Source organism: Schistocerca serialis, chromosome 3, assembly GCF_023864345.2.
Source record: "Schistocerca serialis cubense isolate TAMUIC-IGC-003099 chromosome 3, iqSchSeri2.2, whole genome shotgun sequence".
Lineage (NCBI taxonomy): Eukaryota > Metazoa > Arthropoda > Insecta > Orthoptera > Acrididae > Schistocerca > Schistocerca serialis.
The window spans coordinates 760,419,362-760,442,942 of NC_064640.1; the positions used below are offsets into that span (position 1 = coordinate 760,419,362).

General features: G+C 42.4%; 1 long non-coding RNA gene across 2 annotated transcripts in view; it reads left to right on the forward strand.

Moving 5' to 3' along the window:
- The window catches only part of LOC126469577 (uncharacterized), a 305,340-nt gene extending 295,957 nt beyond the window's left edge, over positions 1-9,383 (forward strand). For both annotated transcript variants that reach the window (XR_007586022.1, XR_007586023.1), the window contains exon 5: positions 9,118-9,383. This is a non-coding gene — a long non-coding RNA (uncharacterized LOC126469577). The remainder of the gene's footprint in view (positions 1-9,117) is intronic.
- Positions 9,384-23,581: the final 14,198 nt, after the last annotated feature.

The window sequence follows — 23,581 nt, forward strand, 5'->3', positions numbered from 1 at the left end:
TGGTCCAATAGCTTCTCGGATGAGTTCAGATCCGGACGATTTGATGGCCAGGGGAGTAAGGTAAACTGAGCGTAGTGCTCTTAGAAGAATGCAGATACACTGCGAGCTGTGCGACACGTTACATTGTCGTGCTGGTAGAAGGCATCGAGCCGAAGAACAGCAAACTTCATGTATGAAGGGCATGATCCCCAAGAGTACATCATTCTTAAGGTGATCCAGTGTGGCTTCCAGAATAACGAGATCACCCAGCAAATGCCGTCCGGCGTGGGTCTTTCCAACGATTGTACCGTGATGTTTGCTTTCAGATATTTCACGCAGTCCATGCTAACTGCCACTTGTCCGCTGGAGCGTAAAATGTGGTTAATCTGAAAAGGCCACCTGCCGCAACTCAGTGGATGTCCAAATGCGGTACTGACGTCCAAATTCTAGCCTTCGTGAACGATGAAAAGCAGTTGGCATGGGTGCACGATCTAGGAGCCTGCTGCAGAGGCCCACACGCAGCATCATTCGCTGAACGGTCGTTGAAGACTGTTGTTAGCCCTTTCATCTGGGTGGTCAGGTGCTCAACAGTTGAAAGTCTATTCGCCCGTACACATCTCCGCAGGCGTCGCTTACTCCTGTCATCTATGGTCTGCGGTGCACCTGAGTTGCCTCGACGCCAGTTTTGGATAGTGGCATTATGCCATGCGCCGTGCACTTCAGCCACGGTAGCACACGAACAGTTTACAACTCAACCGTTTAGCAGTTGCTTCCACCTTTGTTCCGAAAGCAAATGATTAAGCCCTTTCGGACGTCACATAAATCGCTCAGTTTAAACATTACGACGACTGCACTATTCTCCCTTTCCCCCTGACGCACTTCATATGCCTTCCACTGCTAGTGCTGTCACCTGCTGTCCGTGAGTTATTGCACGTTGACATTGAATGTAGGAGGTGGTCACAGTAATGTGGCCTGTCTATGTACTATAGAGATGCTCTTGAGCTAAACTAGAAAATTTTCTGTAAAAGAAAAAAGGCGGACAGTTGAAGTAAAGAATTGTGGAAAAACTCCAAAGTGAGGCCTATTTGAGTAGACATTGTGGGATACGTTCCTCCCATTCCTGAGAACATCCCTGCGTTTCGTTTCCCTTCAGTGTATGAGGAAGCCCCGTCGTTTCGCCTTATGGAGCCAGAAAGCGTATGTAGGAAACGGCTCATTCACTGTAGCTGGATTGCTGGAGGAAGTTCGAGGAACAGCCACGTACTAATGTGGAACCACAAACAATTCCTACCGCACTCCGACGGACGTACATCGTAGTTAAAGAGTGTGTGCGTGTGCGTGGCCCCCCCCCCTTTTCAGGCCGATTGATTTCATACAAAATCGTTGAATTTTCGACAGTTCTCTACGCGTTTGTCATCAGGAGTAAAATTGACAGCTGTGTATGGCCAGCGAGCCAAGAGATAATTATAGAGTTATTTCATCCCAGTGTGTGGGGGTTATATCTTTCGGTTGTTCTAATAATCTTCCGATCGTACTTCATTTCACGTAACGAATGACTTATTTTGGTTATCTTAGTTTTATTTTTTTCTTTTGTCGGCATATGCGATGTGCAGCAAGTAGGGCCAACGAGTGCTGATGTGCTGGTGACTCCTACGCCTACATGAGAATGTTGAGTCATCTGCTGTAGTAAACAAAGCTTGCGACATTGTGTAAGTGCTCCCGTAGGTATGGGACGCTTGCTCCGATGGGTAGTCCGGCGTTAGTTGCAGCTAATCGTAAGAGGTCTGCTTTGGGCATTTGGACATATTGGTCCACAGCATTTCGTGGATCGTAGATTGAGATGTGGGTTCTGTTTACAGTATGGGTACCCAGCTTTATAGGAATAATGTGCGGACAGCGGCGCTGCAGGATCTGCATTATTAGTGACGACGAACCGTTAGGTACTGGTAAGGCGACGTAGCATTGAAACATACAAACCAGTATCTTTCAGTTGCAGGTAGTCAAAATGAGTCTGCATATGGTGAGTAGACCTTTAATCTTAATGCTGTTTCATCGAAACACCAATGGAACTGCTGCTCTTTCAGAGTATCGACGCATTAAAGGGATACGGAAAGACCCTGTTTTCTGACTGTTTCTGAAGAACATAATCTGGAACAGGTCAGGAATATGAGACTAGCAAAAATAGTACGTATCTGTTGGAATACTTAACTTTAATCCATAATTGGTGAACATCGCTCTTGACGGTACATGTTTTACAGCATCAATAGTAACTGGTAATGGCGCCTTGCTAGGTCGTAGCAAATGACGTAGCTAAAGGCTATGCTAAATATCGTCTCGGCGAATGAGAGCGTAATTTGTTAGCGAACCATCGCTAGCAAAGTCGGCTGTACAACTGGGGCGAGTGCTAGGAAGTCTCTCTAGACCTGCCATGTGGCGGCGCTCGGTCTGCAATCACTGATAGTGGCGACACGCCGGTCCGACGTATACTAACGGACCGCGGCCGATTTGAAGGCTACCACCTAGCAAGTGTGGTGTCTGGCGGTGACACCACACACAATTCTTAAGTTGGAATTAACTGGTGATTTGCGAAATGCTGCTGGATGAAGCCGACGACTAATTGAGCCAAAAATTGTTGGAGTTGCTGGTGTCATGGCTCAAAATGCTGGACGGCTGAAAATTCAAAGGTCCACTTCCGGAAAACTGCTGCGAACAGCTGTGAAATGGTACCTCCAGTGCGGCTCCAGGCTGTCGTGGTGCATATGGTCGTCACATTGAGCAACGTTTGTAACCTGGAACGTAAACATGGTACACAATTAACAAATGTTTTCCTCTCCTGTGGAAATTAAAATGCCACCTTCAATGGCTTATTCCTTACTTCTCTTGCGCATATCCTAACCAATCGTTCCACAAAGTTTTATTGTCCTGCATCACTCATTTTTCAAGGGGGCTCTCGCAAGTAGTGAAGTGTTAACTATCACTACCCTGAGTTGCGGATAGGAAGAGTGTTTAAGATAATGCTAAAGTACTTCACACTCGGCGTCCACTGGTGATACGACCTGGACATAGAGCCGAGCGAAAAAGGTGTTAGCCTCGTCTGGGTTGTACTGCAGACGGTTTGCTCTAGATGAGAGTTCATCCAATCGTTTCAACAATTAAACATGGAGCATGTGGGGGATCGTGCTCGTATTAAAAAGCTCCATCTCATGAAAATGTGACACTGACAGTTCGTGGCCTGCAGTATTTCAGTGCTGTGCGCTCCGGCCTCTAGCCAGTACAGATTACGGGCGGATGTGGAAGGACCGCCCCTGGAGTGCCATGGCTGGCACAGCGTGGAAATAATTTCTTACCCTAAAAGTTCTGTGCGGTAAAAGTACCAATAGTTTATTTTAGTCTTAATAAAGACAGCTCTTCACGGTAATCACTGGTCAGCGTTATTTTCCTTGTTTCCTACAGTACATGTGTTGTGAAAAAACTTCGGAAGAAGAAATTTGAAGACAGTAACAAATTATAGACGAATAAGGCACATTTTAAAATAACTACTGGTAGCAATAACTGTTTTATCAACTCTTATCAGTTTAGGTGTTCATATCGTCGCTTCCCAGTCTTACCGTCCTTATCTTCGTATTGTTCTCCATACATGCCACATATTTCGTGAATAAGTGTTTCAGAATGCAGACAGCGAGTCGTGGCTACACAGCATTTTTTTCAAGTCTTTCCTATAGAGAGTTCAATGACGTGGTCCCTTCCGTAGTAGATAAATAATTATTCTCTTTATAAATTGAAACCTTTCTTCCCACTGAATTACAGAACTTCCTTTCCAGAAGCATTTCGCCTCTAATATATGAGAAGGCACCTTTGTGTCTGTCTTAATTTATTTACCTATCCGTTAATGTAAAACGTGAAACGCTTCTAAAAATACTCTATTTCGCCGCAAGAAAAATGTATCTGGCGTAATAAAAAGAATATTTATTATTGCTCTTAATACACTGTTACTATAACGCGTAGTTTACTGTTACATATACCATATCACGCTAATTAACTAAAATAACATAATTATTCTTAAAGGGTTGAAGTAGACCGTGTGCAGCAACATCTCATACTTGCCTGACAAACTTTCTAGCTACCAATGTACTAAGTCACAGCTCCATAATCTAAAACACTACTCGCTGTCAATATATGCACTGAGCGATGATGGTATCAAAGGATCTGCGGTTCTGAGTGGACCTCATTGGTTCCTGTGGGGAAATATTTGTATACTGAGCTCAGTGCTTTAGCCACTCGCGAGAGTACCTTTCTGAAAGTATAGACGCTTATTTTTTGCTCGTAAGCATAGAAAACATATGATAGGGGCAGATAGTCCAGTCAACTAACAAGGAGACGGCACGACCGTGGGATCCGGGATTTGTCCGAAATTTTGTGTGGTGAAAGAGGACCCCTAACACCTCACGTGGTTAAAATATTAGGACGCACTACTCGGAAAATCCCGACAAAAGCCGATCCAATGTTTCTTAGGTGCCTTAAGAGTATAAACAGTCCATTCCCGAGCCGCCGTCTGGCCTACCTGGTTAGCCGTCGGACCCTTACGCTAGAGGTCTCGGGTTCGATTCCTCCTCTGGCACTTTTTTCCTTCTGTTGCTTGCAAAATTGCAGATCATTGTTACAGGAGAATGGTGAAATTAATTCCCGGGAAGACTGTATAAAAATTCAATCTATAATTTACCATCAGTTATCGTCACCAATATTCCGAGACATGATTCTATATGCCTGGTTTGCCTCAAAATTATCGGAAACTCAAAACATTTTCGTAAATGTTAATGGGGCATATTTTTGTACAGATTTATTGCAAACGCCCTGTGATTGTAAACAAAATCAGCTTTTATATGTTGCACAAGATGTCGCAAAAATTATTGCTTTGTTTGTTTTTACGATGATTACCACTGCGGTTCTTGTTTATAATTATTATATGTACAAAAATTGAATGTTTCCCAATCCAATTTGTTATTCTGATTAGAAACCCAATGATTCTTCTTATATACTTTACGATGAAAAATGGAAAACCCACCGCCATGAATTATGTTGTTGGAAAAAAGAAAATAGTTTTTATTCAATAATGTAACTAATTTGTTAAAGATAATGGAGGTTTGGGAAACTTTCTGAATCATTGGTGGAATAACAAACGAAAATGAAACGGAAGAAAAAGTGCCATAGAAGGAATAGAACCAGAGGCCTCTGGCGTAAGAGTCCGAGCCCTAAACATCTAGAACAGACGGCTGCTCGGCAATAGACTAACATTTTAAACTCATAAGGCACCTAAGAAATTTATAATATTTTAACCACGTGAGGTGTTAGGGGTCCTCTTTCACCACACACAATTTCGGACAAATCCCCGATCCCACGCTCGTGCCGTCTCCTTGTAAGTTCTAGAGATCGTTGTGAAAATCTGCTTATGTGCAATCTAGTAATTAAAAACAGCATAATACAAAATAAAAATGTCGGTCACTGTTAAGTAAATCACACATATTTCATGCATTATTCTTGATATTATGTAGGTCATCCACAAAACTTCATTATCTTGCCAATACAAAGTTTATCTAGATTCCATGTTGAAGTGAAAGTTTTTCCATAAATAGATAAGACGATACAATTTATGGTGGATGGAAATTCTGCGAAAATTAGGCTAGCTAGGTAGGGCTAGTCATTGTTAATATGGGGAGCCCTCCCAATTTCGTTGAATGTGGGAATAGAGTTTGGACCCTATGTCTTCCTCATATTCTTCCTCCTAATTAAATATTCATACCTATTACTCAGTCTGCAATTCGTAACCTGTCACTCTTGCTAAGCAGAAATGTCTTCCCGTCTTAACACTCCTTGTACCGCCTGTAAACACTGACACTGGTAGTAGGGTTACCTTCGTATTGCCCCACTCTCCACTGTTGCCAAATTTATTCAAGACGGCGGTGATAGAAGTGATACAGTTGCAGTGATGTAACTTTCTGTTACTATCCGCAGGAGGGCTCTTCCAGTCAGAAGAATGGGTTTCGAACTGCTTCATGGCGCATGCATTTTTAAAGGTTCTTTTTTCTGAGCTAGTTTGCTTTTGATGTCCTCCATGCAGCGTCCATTATCAGTTACTTCTATGTCTAGGTATTTGAATTCGATAACATAATCTACCTCCTGACCATCAATCCTGATGTTAACTTTCTTGCTCTTCTCATTACTTTCATCTTTCCTCGATTTACTCTCAATCCATATTCTGTGCTCCTTGGGCTGTTCATTCCATTCAGTGGCTCATGTAATTCTTCCACACCTTCACTCAGGTTAGCATTACCGTCAGTGAATCGCGTCATTGATTTAACTTCACCTGACGCTTTTAATCCCACCTCTGAATGATTCATTCATCTCCATCACTGGTCCCTCGATATACAGACTGATCAATAGGGGTGAAGACTACATCCATCTCTTACACACTTTTTAATCTGAGCACTTTTTATTCCCTATTCCCTCTTCGCTCTTATTCATGTTGTATATTACCCATCTCAGCCTATATCTTGCGCGCCTCCTCCCTCCCCCCCCCCCCCCACTTTCTCAGAATTTCGAACATCTTATGGCATTCTTTCATTGTTGAACGCTTTCTCAACATCAACAAATCCTATGAGCATGTAGTGATTTTTTTTTTTCTTTAGTCTTGCTTGAATTATCAGTTTCAGCATTGGAATTGTCTTTCTGCTGTCCTCACCTTTCCTAAAGCTAAACTGATCGCCATATAACACACACCTTTAAATTATCTTTTCCATTCTGTATATATTATAACTGTTGTAAAGTACATGAGCTGTTAAGCTGATTGTATGACAATTCCCAAACTGGTCAGTTCATGCAGTCTTCGGCTGTATGTCGTAACTCATACATTCCACAAATCAACCCGAATAATCGAATTTTTGTCACCCCACCCCAATTTTAAGAAATTACAATGTAATGTTAGTCCTCTCACAAAGCTCTTAAATTCCCATTCAAATACTGGAACCCACATGTATTCTATATCGACTCCTGCTTCCTCCATCATGACATGATAGGTCCTCACTTCCGTAATGACCCTCAATGCACCCGCTCTTCACACCTATGCATTTGGAAGTGAAATCGCCCTGGCTCTCTTAATGCTATCAATAAAGTGTTTAATACAAAAGAATTTGATCCTTCATACCTTCCACGATGTTGAAAATACTTCTCAACCTCTCCAATCATGCAAGTGCTTCAATAAATTTACCTATATACATCCTTTTCGATACCACTTACAGATGAGGAGCAGTGGGGGACTGAGGGGATGGGGATGTGATGTGGCGGCCGATGGTAAGGGTATTACACTGTTGTTATTAACATCAAAATTATTCCTATTACCTAGTGAACACCAAAATTATCTATAGTTAGGTCTTCGTCTTTCAGTTTAGCCCATTAAGCTATCCTAGGTTTCCATTTCGCATACAGTTGACTTCCATAAGTCATTTCAATCATAGCACCTGATCGGTGCTGGAGTCGATATTAAGTTTGAGACGGGTGAGTTTCCTGCTTTTCACGTGTGCGTGTTTTTAATGCATTATAGAGGTGTTATGACAGTTTTTTTCCTTTGTATACGTTTGACAATGCATGTTTCGAATTCCTAAAGTTCAGTGGACTCCATGTACAATTAATCTAAAATAATGATGGTAGAACGACTATCTGTACGCTTCCATATGAGACCTAACTTTCCGTATCTGGTGTTGTCCTTACGCGCAATGTATGTTGGCAGCTGTAGAATAGTTTGGTAGTTAACTTCAAATGCCGTTCTCTAAATTTCCTGTGTAGTGTTCCTGTAAAAGAACAACTTCCTCCAAGGACTTCAGTTTGAGTTCCGAAAGCATCTCCGTGGCACTTACTTAAAGGTAACAAATCTAGCAGTCATCCGCTGAATTGCTTAGATGGCTTCTGTCAATCTGACCTGGTACGGACCAAAGACACCAGTGAAGTAAGCAGGGCTATAGTAATACTGTAACAGAACGTTAAAACTTTGTTCTTCCTATTCATCAGCATAAACTTGAATTTTTCCGCATTTAAGGCCAGCAGCCATTCGTCACACCAACTGGAAATTTTGGCCAAGTCTTATCCTACACCGCAGCATCGTCGGCAGACTGCTGTCCGACAAATCATTTATGTATAGAGAGAACAGCAGGGATTCCATTGCCCTACTGACGATACCCTTGTCTCTGACAACATATTGGATATAACCTCTCTCATATCTCTGAGCCTATTCCATATGCTCGTGCTTTCGTTACAGGCTGTGATGGGACATCGTGTTATATGCCTTCAGGAAACCTAGAAATATGGAATCTTTTATCCTACATTCATAGTTCTCTAGATATCATGTGAAATAAAGGCATGCCGAGTTTAGCACGAACGATGCTTTCTAAAACCATGCTGATTCATGAACATAAACTGCTTAGCCTCAAGAAAATGTGTTATTCTAACAGAATACGTACAAGGGGAGATTCATGATAAATGCAGACTGGGTAACGGACCAATGCCTTGGGGTACTCCTAGTAAACATCGAACTGGGATGCCATCCGAACCAGATGATTTGTTTGTTTTTCAAATCTTTAAGTTGCTTCTGTCAGGTATACTTATTTACATGTCGTCCATACAGAGAGTCTGTCCAAAGGTCAAGAAATAGCATGTTTGTATGGTTCTTCAGGCGAGAACGGTCTTAAAGATGAAATTTAAAACTTACGCTTTGGTTTTGCTATCTTCAACTGCTGCAATGGACTGGTCAACAATGAGCTGAATGGAATCCTTAAACCCGCTTACAGATTTTCCACACGGCCTGAATTGCTAGTCGTCTAATAAGTCAAATTATACAACATTCTCGTTTTTTCATTTATGGCGACGGTACTTCATTCCTGAATATACTGCATACATGCGGTACTGTTTAGTGATCCCTGCAGTACGAGGTTAATGATAAAAGCAATATTGTCTGACTGAAAGTGGCCTGGGATCTGACAGGATCTGCTAATACACAGAAAATTCGTGGCGGATTTCTGTGCATAACTGACGCTGTGTGTATGTGATGCATATAACGAAGATTATATTTTTATTTATCCATTTTTGTTTCAGGAGCCAGATAGCCTGGCGTCGCCACTATCAACAAGGTGGTACCATCATTACATATGTCGGACGTCGTATGCTGGGCAGACTGGTAAATCAGGACAAGTGGCAAACTGTGGCAGAACTGACATCAGACTTTAATGGTAGTCAGAGTACACCTGTGTCTGAACACACAGTGCACTGAAAACTTCTGACGACCCATGCATGTGCCTGCCAGAAGAACATAAAGATGTAATTTTCCTATCTGAATTAATAAATATACATTAAGTGGACTATACTTCTCTCTCTATAAACAAAAAGAAAAATCCTCTCACCTAATATCCAACATTGTCCACAAGACAGATTCCTTATATCAGAGTGTACAACTGCAACGGATGTGTTTGATACTTTAGAAATACTCCATGTGTTTGCTATATAGATGTTAACTCAGCGTCTAGTCAGCTGCAGATTATATCGGTGACTGGGCTGAAGGTCGGGTCAGCCAAAGACCGTTTGAGGGGGGGCCTTTCAGTCTATAACTTTGCAGGAGTGTGGTTCGTTTGGCACTAACCTTACACATCGCATACTGTTGGCGGAGCTATGACAACATGTCCCCATTTCCACAGAATGGCCAAAAGTCCTATAGCACTAACACAGCTTAGCCTGTTTCTACATGGGTTGCAGGTGGTGGTGGATACAGATCTGACTTCGGCTCATTAGTGGAGCAATCACATGTGCAAAGCTGCAGGGTGGCTGTGCAGTTTGAGGCGGCAGTTGGAAGATGCATAAGGACTATCTAAAATTTTACTGTAGCTGATACGTTCGAAAAAGATGACTCATTTCAAGATATGAGTGTGCCAGAAATGATTCATGAGTGACAGTAATCATTAGAAGACTTTCCGTGGTATCCAACGCAGGTATGTCGTTGAATGAAATGACTAGATTCCAAATACCAGACAGCATTCTACTGGAGAGTGTAACACCAGGGATCTGAAAAGCGTGTGTACATTTCTTACGGCCTCAATCATCACAATCTACAGTTTGTGATCCTTCTCAATCAACCTTCGCCTATAACCCATTGGATATATCGCAGAAGTTCTGACATGGCATCGAGACAATAAATTACAAATACTTCAGAAATATCTACCAGCGGCATGAGGAAGTTGCAAATACTGGTTTCATACCATGTTCCTTAGCCAAATAACTTTCTAAATACTGTGATTTTATCCCTAGGTTGCATCGTGGGCTATATGTAACTGCACTGCGGGTCTGATAATATACACTCCAGTGATCAGTCTATATTCAGTGTACAGTATTTGCCTGGAAGAACCAATTCATTCGGAGGTAATGCCAGAAGTAGATTTATAAAGCCGATATAGCTTTCAACAAGAATACTTGTGTGCACCTGTAGAACCAATACCGATCGTGATAGTAATATCATTGTTTTTTTTAACGTACAACGGTTTGTAAGAAGATTACGCATCTCTAGAACACAGTGGTAACATTCGCAGGAAAACCTTGGAAACATGTCCACCCATCGCTGATTTTTCTCTCAGTATTATTTCATATCACCAGCAATCAGTTATTGGCAGAGTATTGTACTCCCTAGTAGGGGGGTGCGTGATAGGTTTGTCTTCAGCATCAGGCTTATAAACTCCAGTTGCCCCAATTGAAGGAAGGTAATGTTGACTTCGGTGCTTGTTGACATGCGACTCATTGCTCTACAGTACTAGCATCAAGCACATCAGTAAGTAGCATGAACAGGTTAGTGTTCATCACGAACGTGGTTTTGCAGTCAGTGCAATGTTTACAAATGCGGAGTTGGCAGATGCCCATTTGATGTATGGATTAGCACGGGGCAATAGCCGTGGCGCGGTACGCTTGTATCGAGACAGATTTCCAGAACGAAGGTGTCCCGACAGGAAGACGTTCGAAGCAATTGATCGGCGTCTTAGGGAGCACGGAACATTCCAGCCTGTGACTTGCGACTGGGAAAGACCTAGAACGACGAGGACACCTGCAATGGACGAGGCAATTCTTCGTGCAGTTGACGATAACCCTAATGTCAGCGTCAGAAAAGTTGCTGCTGTACAAGGTAACGTTGACCACGTCACTGTATGGAGAGTGCTACGGGAGAACCAGTTGTTTCCGTACCATGTACAGCGTGTGCAGGCACTATCAGCAGCTGATTGGCCTCCACGGGTACACTTCTGCGAATGGTTCATCCAACGATGTGTCAATCGTCATTTCAGTGCAAATGTTCTCTTTACGGATGAGGCTTCATTCCAATGTGATCAAATTGTAAATTTTCACAATCAACATGTGTGGACTGACGAGAATCCGCACACTATTGTGCAATCACGTCATCAACACAGATTTTCTGTGAACGTTTGGGCAGGCATTGTTGGTGATGTCTTGACTGGGCCCCCATGTTCCTCCACCTACGCTCAATGGAACACGTTATCATGATTTCATACGGGATGCTCTACCTGTGCTGCTAGAACATGTGCTTTTACAAGTACGACACATGTGGTTCATGCGCGATAGAGCTCCAGCACATTTCAGTCGAAGTGTTCGTACGCTTCTCAACAACAGATTCGGTGACTGATGGATTGGTGGAGGCGGACCAATTCCATGGCCTCCACGCTCTCCTGACCTCAACCCTCTTGACTTTCATTTATGCGGACATTTGAAAGCTCTTGTCTACGCAACTCCGGTACCAAATGTAGACTCTTCGTGCTCGTAGTGTGGACGGCTGTGATACAATACGCCATTCTCCAGGGCTGCATCAGCGCATCAGGGATTCCATGCGACGGAGGGTGGATGCATGTATCCTCGCTAACGGAGGACATTTTGAACATTTCCTATGACAAAGTGTTGGAAATCACGCTGGTACGTTCTGTTGCTGTGTATTTCCATTCCATGATTAATGTGATTTGAAGAGAAGTAATAAAATGAGCTCTAACATGGAACGTAAGCGTTTCTGGCCACATGTCCACATAACATATTTTCTTTCTTTGTGTGTGAGGAATGTTTCCTGAAAGTTTGGCTGTACCTTTTTGTAACACTGTGTGTGTGTGTGTGTGTGTGTGTGTGTGTGTGTGTGTGTGTGTGTGTGTGTGTGTGTGTGTGTGTGTGTGTAGTAAAAGACTATGTCCAGTCGTAAGGAAGTTATGGATTTGATGTAGAATACTGTGATAGCAAAGGGGAAAGTATGTCGAGTAATAAGAATGGTACAGATATTTCTATTTCCAGCAGGGTGTATTTCCAATACTTCGCTCTTTGTCGAATGTCTTCCAACTGAGACCACGATCGTAACATTTAATTCTAAGTACACTGATAATATATTGACTGGTTTCCTAGGATGATTTTGACTGTGCCAGGGACGTGTGGCAAGAATCATTCACGTAGCAGGTGTCCAAAAGAAGAGGCCTGTTGGGATGTGGGAATGTAGCTGACAATGTCGTCCTCTAGATGACCAAATAGTGAACACTTAGTATGCGTTGGATAGCCTTCATAGTCATGTGGAAATCTGAGAAGATTGAATATGGAAGTGTGTTTGCGCTCGACCATTTTTCCCTCCCATGTAAATTGTCCGATTGACTGCTTCAGCACATTTACCGCCTTACTGGCATGCGTTTGATAAAGAAAGGTCCGTGAAAAGGGTATATTGTGACAAAACATGTGAAATTACATATGTTCATGTAATCAGAATCTGGAGGTGGCCGATAGCTATATGAATGATGCAAAAGGGGTGATTTTGTATTGGTGTAATATATGAATTGTATGTTAACTACAGCGACATGGTACACAGTGATACATTGTCGGGTTACGGATCAGTTCCACACTCTAATATTAAAGCTTCCATCCTCAGTGACAGAGCTTTGCAATTCTTTCCGTATTTGACGATCTGTAGGTTACTTTTACAGGGTTTGTCAGTGCAATATTGCGATCTGTACAAAATAGTGTTTTGCCACTGAAAGTCTTGTCTGCAGAAATAAAAAAGGCAGACAGTGCTTACACACCAGTGGCATTAGTAATTTGGCAGGTAAATTCAGTAAGAGCCAATGATAATGCTCAGTTCATTCAAGAGACCTCCTTTGTGTTAGGATATAGGAGCCTATACATAATGGTGAGAACTTTTGCATTTCGGAAATGTTTGTTGAAAGCAGGAGGGGTATCATGTGATGGATGGGGTGTCACATTAAGACCATAAGGAGGGATGCATTTGGTTTTATTCTGGGCTATTTTTGTAAAGAGATTCTGTTAGGTCAAGCCTTACCCTGCAGACGAGCTGAGACATTACAAAAGCTCCTACAAAAGCGACAAGTAACTATTTCTGGGACACTAGAAAATTTCCGAGAGGTCAACTTGACTCGTATTTACGTAGCCATGTGACATCAGGATAACGTTGTGAACCTTTCAGATGAGCTTGTGGTGGTGAGTAGCTACTTGAACATTTCGCAGTGATGTCAGCCACGCTTGGCTGGCAAATGCGTGCATGGCTAGACGCAACTTGCATGTCCCCTTAGAATCACCAGGAACAATGCAGCCTGTGCTATTGCTGAGAAGCATTGGAACAGATTTGTGCTGTATCTGCGAAGGTGAGTTGCTCGGCAATTAGGTTTTCACTCGACCACAGGTATAGAGGCACTGTGCCAGCAACGGTGAACATGTGTGTGTCCAGAGGTTGACTTGTCACGTGTCAATGTAAACAAGAGCCGTCAGTATAACACTCGAACTTTAACTGTAGACGCAACTTTCACCTGCTGGCTGCTGTCAGCAGTGGTGTCAGAGCAATGGGTCGCACCCCCATGCGTTCATCTATCCAGCGGTGGATAGCGGCAGCAGTGATGTGTGCCCACATTGGAAAAGTTCGCTGAATGTTGCGGTTGGCGATAGTTCGAAAGCGTTTATTTGCAATGAGTGTTCGTGCACTGCATTATTTTGGGCTGTTTGTGTTGTGAGCGTGTTTGTATAGTGTTACACATGCATTATATTTTGACAATTTACGGGCTGTTTTCGTGTCTGTTGCATTATTTTGTGAACAGGTGTGTAGGCTGTGCAATTCATGATTTCCACAGTTGACGATTAGCGTGTTTTCAGAGCCTTTTACAAGCATTATTTTGAAAATTTAGGAGTAGTTTGTGTGTCAGCCCATCAGTGTGCTGCATTATTTCGGTGATTTACGAGTAGTTTCCACGCCAGTGTGTGTTTTGTATCAGTGTAACAAAGTATGAGAGATTTATCCATAAATAAATTGTTCCAAAATAAAGTACACTCCTTCCTATCCAGCATCCTGGCACAGGCTGAAACATTTTCCCGCCATTTTTCCCCCAGACCGCCATGGGATGAATGTGCCCTCTGATGGCAGTACTGTGTACTAGGTCAGTTGGCCTGCAGACCTTATGGTAAACACAGTGGAAGGAGCTACTGCCTCAAATTGTTTAATTAAAGACTGTGTGCAAAACAGATTTGCATCCATCCTATCAATCACAGGCTGAGTCCTTTCCCCACCAATTCCAAGGAAGAGGTGGTGGTCAGATGACTTCGGTTAGTGGAGGTAGCCCAAATGACCTTTTTGCCGAAACTTCAACTTCCCACCGTTTTTGGGAGGGGTTAATTAACTGATCTGTTTAGTCAATCAAATTTATGGGAGCGAGAGGGGCTATTCCAGAAACTGAGACCTGAAAGTGTACCTGTGGCAAGGACGATGGGGTTCAGAGGTTTCCTGAGGGGTTGGGAGGGGTGGGGGGACGAAAGGAACAATGGGTTAAGGACCTGTCAATGAAAAGGAAGGCTCCTTTTAGCAGAACACACATTAATGACCTGTCAATCAAAAGAGAACAATCATTTTGCCCTTGATGTAGGCGACCTGCACTAATAAAATGCTCCAGCTCTTTTTCTCCCCTCTTACTGACACTCTTGCAGTCTCACAATCACTCTCTCCTTTTCATTAACTGATTATAAAAGTTCGTGTCGGCTTGTTGTTAAGAGATTACACGTGTCCTCAGGAGTCAATAATCTAAGTAATGGCTCAAAGCAATCTTCATACAAGGTTTTCTAAAAACCTGACGAATTCCTGTCTCTGGAAACGGTTTTTATAGCATGATTGTCACATTCTACAGCTATCAAATGTAGCTATTCCTGTATTACAATAGAACGATAAACTTCCCCCTTATATACTGCAAGTTCTGTATAAATTGCTGCGTCAGTAAAGTTTCTGATAAAGGTAGCCCACCAAAGCATACGATTACCTTGTTTGACCCACCTTTCGTACTACCATCGACCAGATTATTTCACATTCGGAATCTATAAGAACAGCACCAGTGTTGGGCGTCGCAGATGCTCGCAAATTCCACGGAGCCTCTGGTTTAATACTTCCAGTACGCTCCACCTCAGAGGATCGCGATCGATTCTGGGTACGACGCTGCAAGCAGTTAATTGTACTTGCACAATGCGTGCAATGCTAGCTGTTTCCACCAATCTAACCAAACGCCTAAGGAAAACAAGGGTGGCCTCAGAATCCAAGCACCATTCGTAGAACATGAGCTTCAATTTGCAGCTGTGTGCAACCAATTGCATTCAGTGGCAGTCAGAGGAGCCTCCCCCACAATAAGAGTACTCACATCCCCCTCCCCCTGTGTCTGGATTTGGTAAGAACACCAGTCACTGGCCCAACAGGGGAAGCCTCTTTGGCTGATGTGTGCTCAGTACTAGATACCACGTCGTAACTGTTGTTGACCTTTAAGGGGACAGTCGTGCAGGCAGTTCATGCCTTCGCCCCCCTTGCCCAGATATATTCTAATCTATGATTAGCCGCTACTCACCGTCTAGTGAGGACAAACTGCGCATCGGAAGACATACTAACATGGTTGAGAGCAAATTCCAACGGTACCAATGGTGTCGTAGTTTTTCGCCAATAGTGTGCCCCACGTTTCTGCAGCTTACTTCCAAACCTTCAGATGTCACACTCAGATCTGTACCAAACGTTGTATGTCGATAGAGTATCAACCAAAACTCCGATTCAGTTCGTGCTATCTGCTGTCAAGCAGAATGGGCTTAAACGCTAATTAAAAGTACAGTATCACCAAATTTACGGTGGACACGAAAAGCATAACTAAGTAATAAATGGCGCTTCTGCGGGGAACTTCATAGTGTTGGATCTTCGTGTAAAGGTTCCTCGTTTCAAACATAAGTGACAGATTTTTTACTGTATTATACGTGAAAGTGTTGTGACATGTTTATCATAAAGGGATATTTGGAGTTTGCAACAATTTTCTCTTGGCAATCTGTTCCCGCTTCATTTCTTTGAAAGTAGTAAACCTATAGAGAACATTTGTAGTTCCACATAATACACACTCAGAAGAGGAAAAGTAATGAAACTGCAGCACACGTGCAGAAGTAATAATAATAAAATCAGTGGTAGTAAACAAATTAATAAAATCAATAAGTACATAATGTTCAACTAACGAAGTAAACGCAATTGCCAAAAGAACATTACTACAAACTCCGAAAAGTCCTTCTACATGTCTGGAAAATGTTTTCCTACTGTGGGGCGGCTGTTAGAAAATATATGGCGTGTTATAAAATTTTGTAGAATGTAGAAACACTTCCCGGCCGATGTACCATATGTGGGGCGGCTGGTAGGAATATTGTTGTTATATAAAAATGTTTGGTTTGTAGAATGTAAAACCAATTCCTATCATTTATGCTGTTGTTTGCCGTTCTCAACACTGGCTCTCTAACTACAATATTGGCAACCAGAAAGTGATTAGCAAAACGTGAAGCCTGTAATTAGAATTCCTAGTGCCCACTTCATCTGAGAAATACACTTATAGCTGCAGCTTATAGCTCTGAGGAATTAGGAGATTGTCTGGGATTTATAATCAAAAACGATCGTGAAAAAAAAAAACTTTCTCTGTATTCTGAAAGTCACAGATGAAAAAAAAAGAATCCACACAATCTAACAAACAGAGCAGTTCAGAGTCTAATGCGCTGATGCCACTATAACTGTCCAAATTAAATATTTAAATGAATGCTCGCCATAATTTGATAATGTTCATCAAGCGCCACGCTAAATAATGTTAGAATGTCTGTCCCGCGGCGGCACGTGAAAATACGACATACGCAAACTGAAGATGGATAATTAAAGTCATCCCAGAATTAACACTTCACTCGAAAATGATTTCATGGTTACGCATATCTCGAGTAACTTAATACGGCATCCGAGGCTGTTTATAGCAATGATACCGACGCGACGCGACTCCCGACACAGATGGTGTGCTATTCAGCGTCTGGAGAGAACTGGGGCCTTACTCTCTCGCGCAGCGTTCTTATATATAAAGCCACGGTGCGGACGGCTAGGGGAACGCCTGATCAAATCGGCTCTCCCGACTAGCCGCTGGGCTAGTAATGCACCACATTAAATTATTGAATAAATCATAGCTTCTTTTGCTGATGGCCGCTGAAGCTCTCAATTTAAATGTGCATTCAGCACACAGGTAAGTAATCATAATAAAAGTTTGAAGTGCTAAGTTAAATATTTTGGGCGAGAGAATTAATTTAATTACACTGCACGCAGTGGACGAGCTCTGAACTTGCCCTTTGGAGATACGCTATCGCTATAGTTTTATAGTTATTCAAATGAAACTTCTCCCATCTTTATGGTTATAGCGGATCTCCATTCTACTTAAATATAAACATCCTAGCCTTATTTATTAGCCTACTTAATCTATCTTGCTTCCTTAATTTTTAAGACAAAAACCAGAAAATCAAGAATTTCAACTAAAATCTTAATTTGCGAGATCCAAAGTACTGTTTCTATTAAATTATTATGAAAAAGGAATCTAAATATAAATTTTTAAGTCTCTAGCTCTTTTCTGTTGCGCCAATGATTTTTACAGAAAAACGTCCAAATTTCGAAAATGGTTAAAGTTATCGAACTGATATTCAACACATATTAATTTAGTATTACTCCTGACATACTAGAACCGTTTCAGGTTATTTGCTTGATTTTTAAAGTATTGCGCAACATTTATGACATCAGAGGTAGTTACAGCAGACTGGCTGGCACACAATGGAAAGACTGATGTGAATTTATTACGACGTGAGTAGGCTGCTTCCTTACACCACGTGTTTCAGGCGTAGACAGTTAAAGTTGTCAGCAGAGGAATTTGAATGGGTAGCCTTAAGTACGATGATTGCAAGCTCTACCAAATCGCCCATGATAGATTTACGAAACTGTCACTGAGGGGTAAAATTTTCCTACGCTCAGAAACTGCGGCGTTACTTTTCATTACCGTTCATGCAGGTTTCGCTGGACGACAGCACATAGCTCTAACTATATCAATGTTTTGGTTTATACTCTATCGACATAAAACGTCTGGTACCGATCTGAGGGTCTGACATCTGGAGGTTTTGGTGTTAGAACAGCAGCCGGAAGCAAGTCAGTGAACAACGCAGCTTCTTATTTCCAGACAGCCGCAAAAATTTCCTTGTCTTGGCACACATGCTCAGTCCCTATCTATTTACTGCGTAAAAACCGTATAAAATCAGGAAAGTGTGTACTACACAAAGAAGTCTGGGCGCAGTTATGGAAGAACAGATGGATTGCGACAATTATCCGACTGTGACACATCCAAAGCGGCGATGCACACAAACATAAGAGAGAAAAAGAGAAATCAACACTAAAATCTTCTCTACAAAGTTTTCACTCCACACTGTAGATAACAAAATATTCAAAATCTTACAACAAAATGAGTAAAGCTACCGAAAAGAGGAAAACTGTTGTTCATTCGAAATGCAGGTCACACAAACTTGAAAGCAAAAACAAAGAATGCACTTCATACTTTTTAAGCACTAATCAACACGTGGTATTCACACACAACACTAATGCTGTGCACAAGCAGATACGGCTGCTGCTGGTCCTCATGGCTACCCTTACCTCGATGGTTGCAGAAGTCACTATCTTTGATCCAGGAAGACAGTCATAAATTGAGAGATGCTAGGCACTGGATATTTCACAGTTTGGGATTGTTTCTACTCGAGGTCACGGCTCAAAATCACAAACTGTCGAAGGCCAAACTTAACCCGAAACTGCCGGCGTTTTGCTACACTTTTGTGCACAACTTAAGGACGAAAGAAACTTTCGCATGATGTCACTGCCAAGTAATATAGCTTCGATGAAGCTTCGACCATACATAGAAGGAACTTAAATATAGTAGAGTTGGTACCTGAAAGAAGTGCATCTACATGGCTACTCGGCAAATCACTCAAATGCGTGGTGGAGAGTTCATCGGGACACGTCCACTAAAATCCTTAATCATTCCACAGCTCTCGGTAAAAACGAACACCTGTACCTTTCATGCGAGCTCCGATTTTCCATATTTTGTTTCGATGATCGTTCCCCCCTACGTAGGTCGGCGTCAACAAAATATTTTCGTATTCGGAGAAGAAACTTGGAGATTGAAATTTCGTGAGAAGATTTCTCCACAACGAGAAACGCTTTTGTTAACAATGTCCACCCCATGTCTTATATAAAGTCCGTGACGCACACTCCCCTGTTTCTAGATAGCACAAAACGCGCTGAACTTCGAATTTTCTCGATGTACTCAGTTAATCCTATCCGGTAAGGATCCCACACAGCGCAGCAGTACTCCAAAGAGGACGGACAAATGTGGCGTAAGCAGTCTCCTTCGTAGCTCTGTTGCGACTTCTAAGAGTTCTGCCAGTAAAACGCAGTTTTTGGTTCGCCTTCCCCACAACGTGTTCTATGTATTCTTTCCAACTTAAGTTGTTCGTAAATGTAATTCCCAGGTATTTTGTTGAAATTAGGGCATTTAGATGAGATTAATTTATCGTGTCGCCGAAGTTTTCTTTTAGCACTGATGTGGATGACCTCACGCTTTTCACTATTTAGGATCAATTGCTAATTTTCGCATCATACGAATATCTTATGTAAATCGTTTTGCAATTGATTCTGATCTTCTGATCGTTTTACTAGACTACGAACGACAGCATAATTTGCAAACAGTCTAATACGGGTGCTCAGATTGTCTCAGACATCGCTTACATAAATAAGGAAGAACGTAGGTCCTATAAACTACCTTTAGGAGCGCCAGAAATCACTTCTGTTTCACTCAGTGACTTTCCGTCAGTTGCTACGAACTCTCACCCCTCCGATAGGAAATCAGGCATTTTATTGATTAAAGTTTCTTCACCACTCCAAGGATATATATTTTTAAGTTACTGACCTTGGCAGCTGTTCTTGATTCGAGTTTTGGAATATTTTCTTCTTTGTCTTTGGTGAATGAACTTCGGAATGCTGGTTTAGTAACTCTTCTTCAGTAACAGTACCGTCGACAGTGTTTCCATTGCTATCGCGGAGCTGATTCACTGGGACCACAAAGCTGACATATTGTGAGACTCTGAAAAAACTCAAACGGGCAATTCAGAACCGGAGAAGAGGAAGGTTGAGCAAGAGCGTACACATCGCTCGGCAAACCGTTGTATTCCTTCATCAGTTTGTGGAACATAATCACCCACCCACACTATAGTCCTCACTTTGCGCCCTGTTCCCTAGGTTAAAAGAACATTTGGCCAGAAAGCGATTCATCTCCGACGACGAGGTGAAAGAAGAGGTTCATAACTTTCTGAACAGCATGGCGGCAAGCTTATATGACATGGGCACACAAAAACTGCCACAGCGTCTGCAAAAATGCATCGACAGAAGTGGTGATTATGTTGAAAAATAGCTAAATGTTCAAGCTGTAAACTGATGTAAACCATTGTAGAAATAAACAGGTCTATGTACTTATAAAAAAAAAATAGGAGACCTTACTTTTGGGATTACCCTCGCAGGTATACTTTTCGTGTATTTTTGGAGGGTTTGGGGGCTACAATATTCAATCGCGCTACGACAACACTGTTCACTAATCGCTGTATCCGTTTTATTGCTCGTTATTAGCTCAGGATTATTTGTTACTAAGAGGTAAAGTGTGTTTTCACACTCGATTACTGTTAGTGGACTCACGAACGAACTGCTCGAAATAATTTTCAGATAACACTTTTAGGACAAGTTTGGATGATTTTTTATGCGTATCTCTGGATTAAACATGTATTTTCACCATAATATCTAGGGTAAATATAAGTCGCTACCAACTACAATTGTAGGAGTCGGGTACGTGTTTCAAATTAGTTTTCTTCGAACAATCTGAGTTGGGAGGCTGGTAAAACGAATCAATTACTATTTTATTCCGGTTGCCAAGAATGGCCTGTACCCACACTAACTCACAGCAACTATCTGTTTCACTACAAAATAATCTACTTCTAACAGCAACAAAAACGCTACCGCCAACTTTATGTAGCCTATCATTTCTGAAGGCCTTCGCAAAAATTTCAGCTGAACTTGTCTCTTCCTTCAGCCAGTTTTCAGTGCCTATAGCAATTTGAGCATCAGTGCTTTCTACCAGCGCTTGGAGCTCTGGCACTTTCCCGACACAGCTACGACAACTTACAAATGTTACGCCAGCGATTCCTACCATTCCACTTAAGTCACCGCGCTTCATGATAGTTCGTTGGACATTACCAACGACGGGCGTGGTTCTTAATAGTGTGTGTGATCACCACGGGCGGCAATGCACGCTCTGTAACGTGCTTCCATGTTGGCCACAAGCTAGGTAAGTTCTTGCGGTACAATGTTCCATTCGATCACCAGTGCGATTCACAACTGCAAGATGGTCGTTAGTGTGCGAGGTGCCGGGGCTAGCAGTGTATTTAACACTAAATTCTTCTAGAATCTACATATGTAAATGATGCTCTAAGCCCGCCCTATTCTAACTCCGACTTTTGCTGTTGCACAAGGAACTGACTCTAATCAACCCTGCCAGTGGAGTAGAAGAGAGTTTGGCACCTGCAATAATTTAATTTGATAAATAAGTTAAATAAACGAAGGTTTCATTAACATAGTGAGGAATGATAGGGTTGCTCTACCGATTAACAGAATGAAAGTTCTGTCCAAAATAACAATATGATTTATTAAGACTAAACACAAAATAATAAACAAAAACACATGACTCATTTACAATACATCAAATTGGCTCAAATTGGATACTCAAACAAACGCTGTGAATGTGAAGTTGTCCCTAAACTAGATTGTGAGGATTATGACGAAGTGGTATGTGGAGCCAATTCCTTGCAACTCAAATCTTAAAACACGTAGCCAACCCAACATTAATTGCTGCTACCCAAGACAGAACAAATTTAGAAAAAGACGAACGGGCGCGCTCTGCTGAGCTCTGATTATCACCTAGGAAAATCCTTGTCTGCCGGTGCTGCGGACATACCTCACCAATCTGTCTTCTTAACTGCAAGAACACGATTTGACATACCAGAGGCGATGGCTGGTTGCTTCGACGTCCTAGACGGAAAAGCGAGAGCCGACTCCCTAGAGCACCCGTACAGGCCGAACACACAACATTCCCGCCCCCACGACAGTGGTTGTGGTTAAACGTTCCAATCAGCAACTCGAAAACCGGCGGAAAATTCCACTCTATTGCCGGAGCACTACCATTCCACCAATGCAGATTCTTGGCGCCAATTTCTGCGCTGATTTTGCTACGTCATGGAGCTATGCCCTGAGCAAGCCAATCACAGTTACTATTTTGCAGAAAGCGCGGGAATTTTCCCGCCACAACTGCCTGGGTACACAAGTCATTCCCACGCCTCGCTGGTAGCCGGCCAGAAAGTGTTTTCGCTAAGTTTCTGCGAAGTAACGGAACCTCTAGCCCAGCCGCTACTTCAGACCCCCCCGGGCGTGTCTTTTGACAATGTCGGCGTCTGCAAAGCATTCACTCGACTTCCTCACACCCGTCGGCTTAACCCTTTCCAGATCAGCAGTGCCCGCCTGTCACCGGACCACCCTGGTGACGAGAGACGCTGCGTGGGAAGTCCGCGTGTGAAGGAATAGCGACTTTTCACTGCATGCAATTAGAGAGGAAAATCGTAAGATAGAAATATGAGAGGGGGCTCATGCCACCTCTCAAGTGCATGTAAACGCTCTGCAATACGTCTCCCTAGGGAATGATGCTGTAGTATGATGCGGTAGTATGATGCTGTAGTATACAGAGAAGTTGCAGCATTAGAAAATTGCAGCGAAATGCAGGAAGATATGCAGCGGATAGGCACTTGGTGCAGGGAGTGGCAACTGACCCTTAACATAGACACATGTAATGTATTGCGAATACATAGAAAGGAGGATCCTTTATTGTATGATTATATTATAGCGGAACAAACACTGGTAGCAGTTACTTCTGTAACATATCTGGGAGTATGCGTGCGAAGAGATTTGAAGTGGAATGATCATATAAAATTAATTGTTGGTAAGGCGGGTACCAGGTTGAGATTCATTGGGAGACTCCTTAGAAAATGTAGTCCATCATCAAAGGTGGCGGCTTAAAAAACACTCGTTCGACCTATACTTGAGTATTGATCA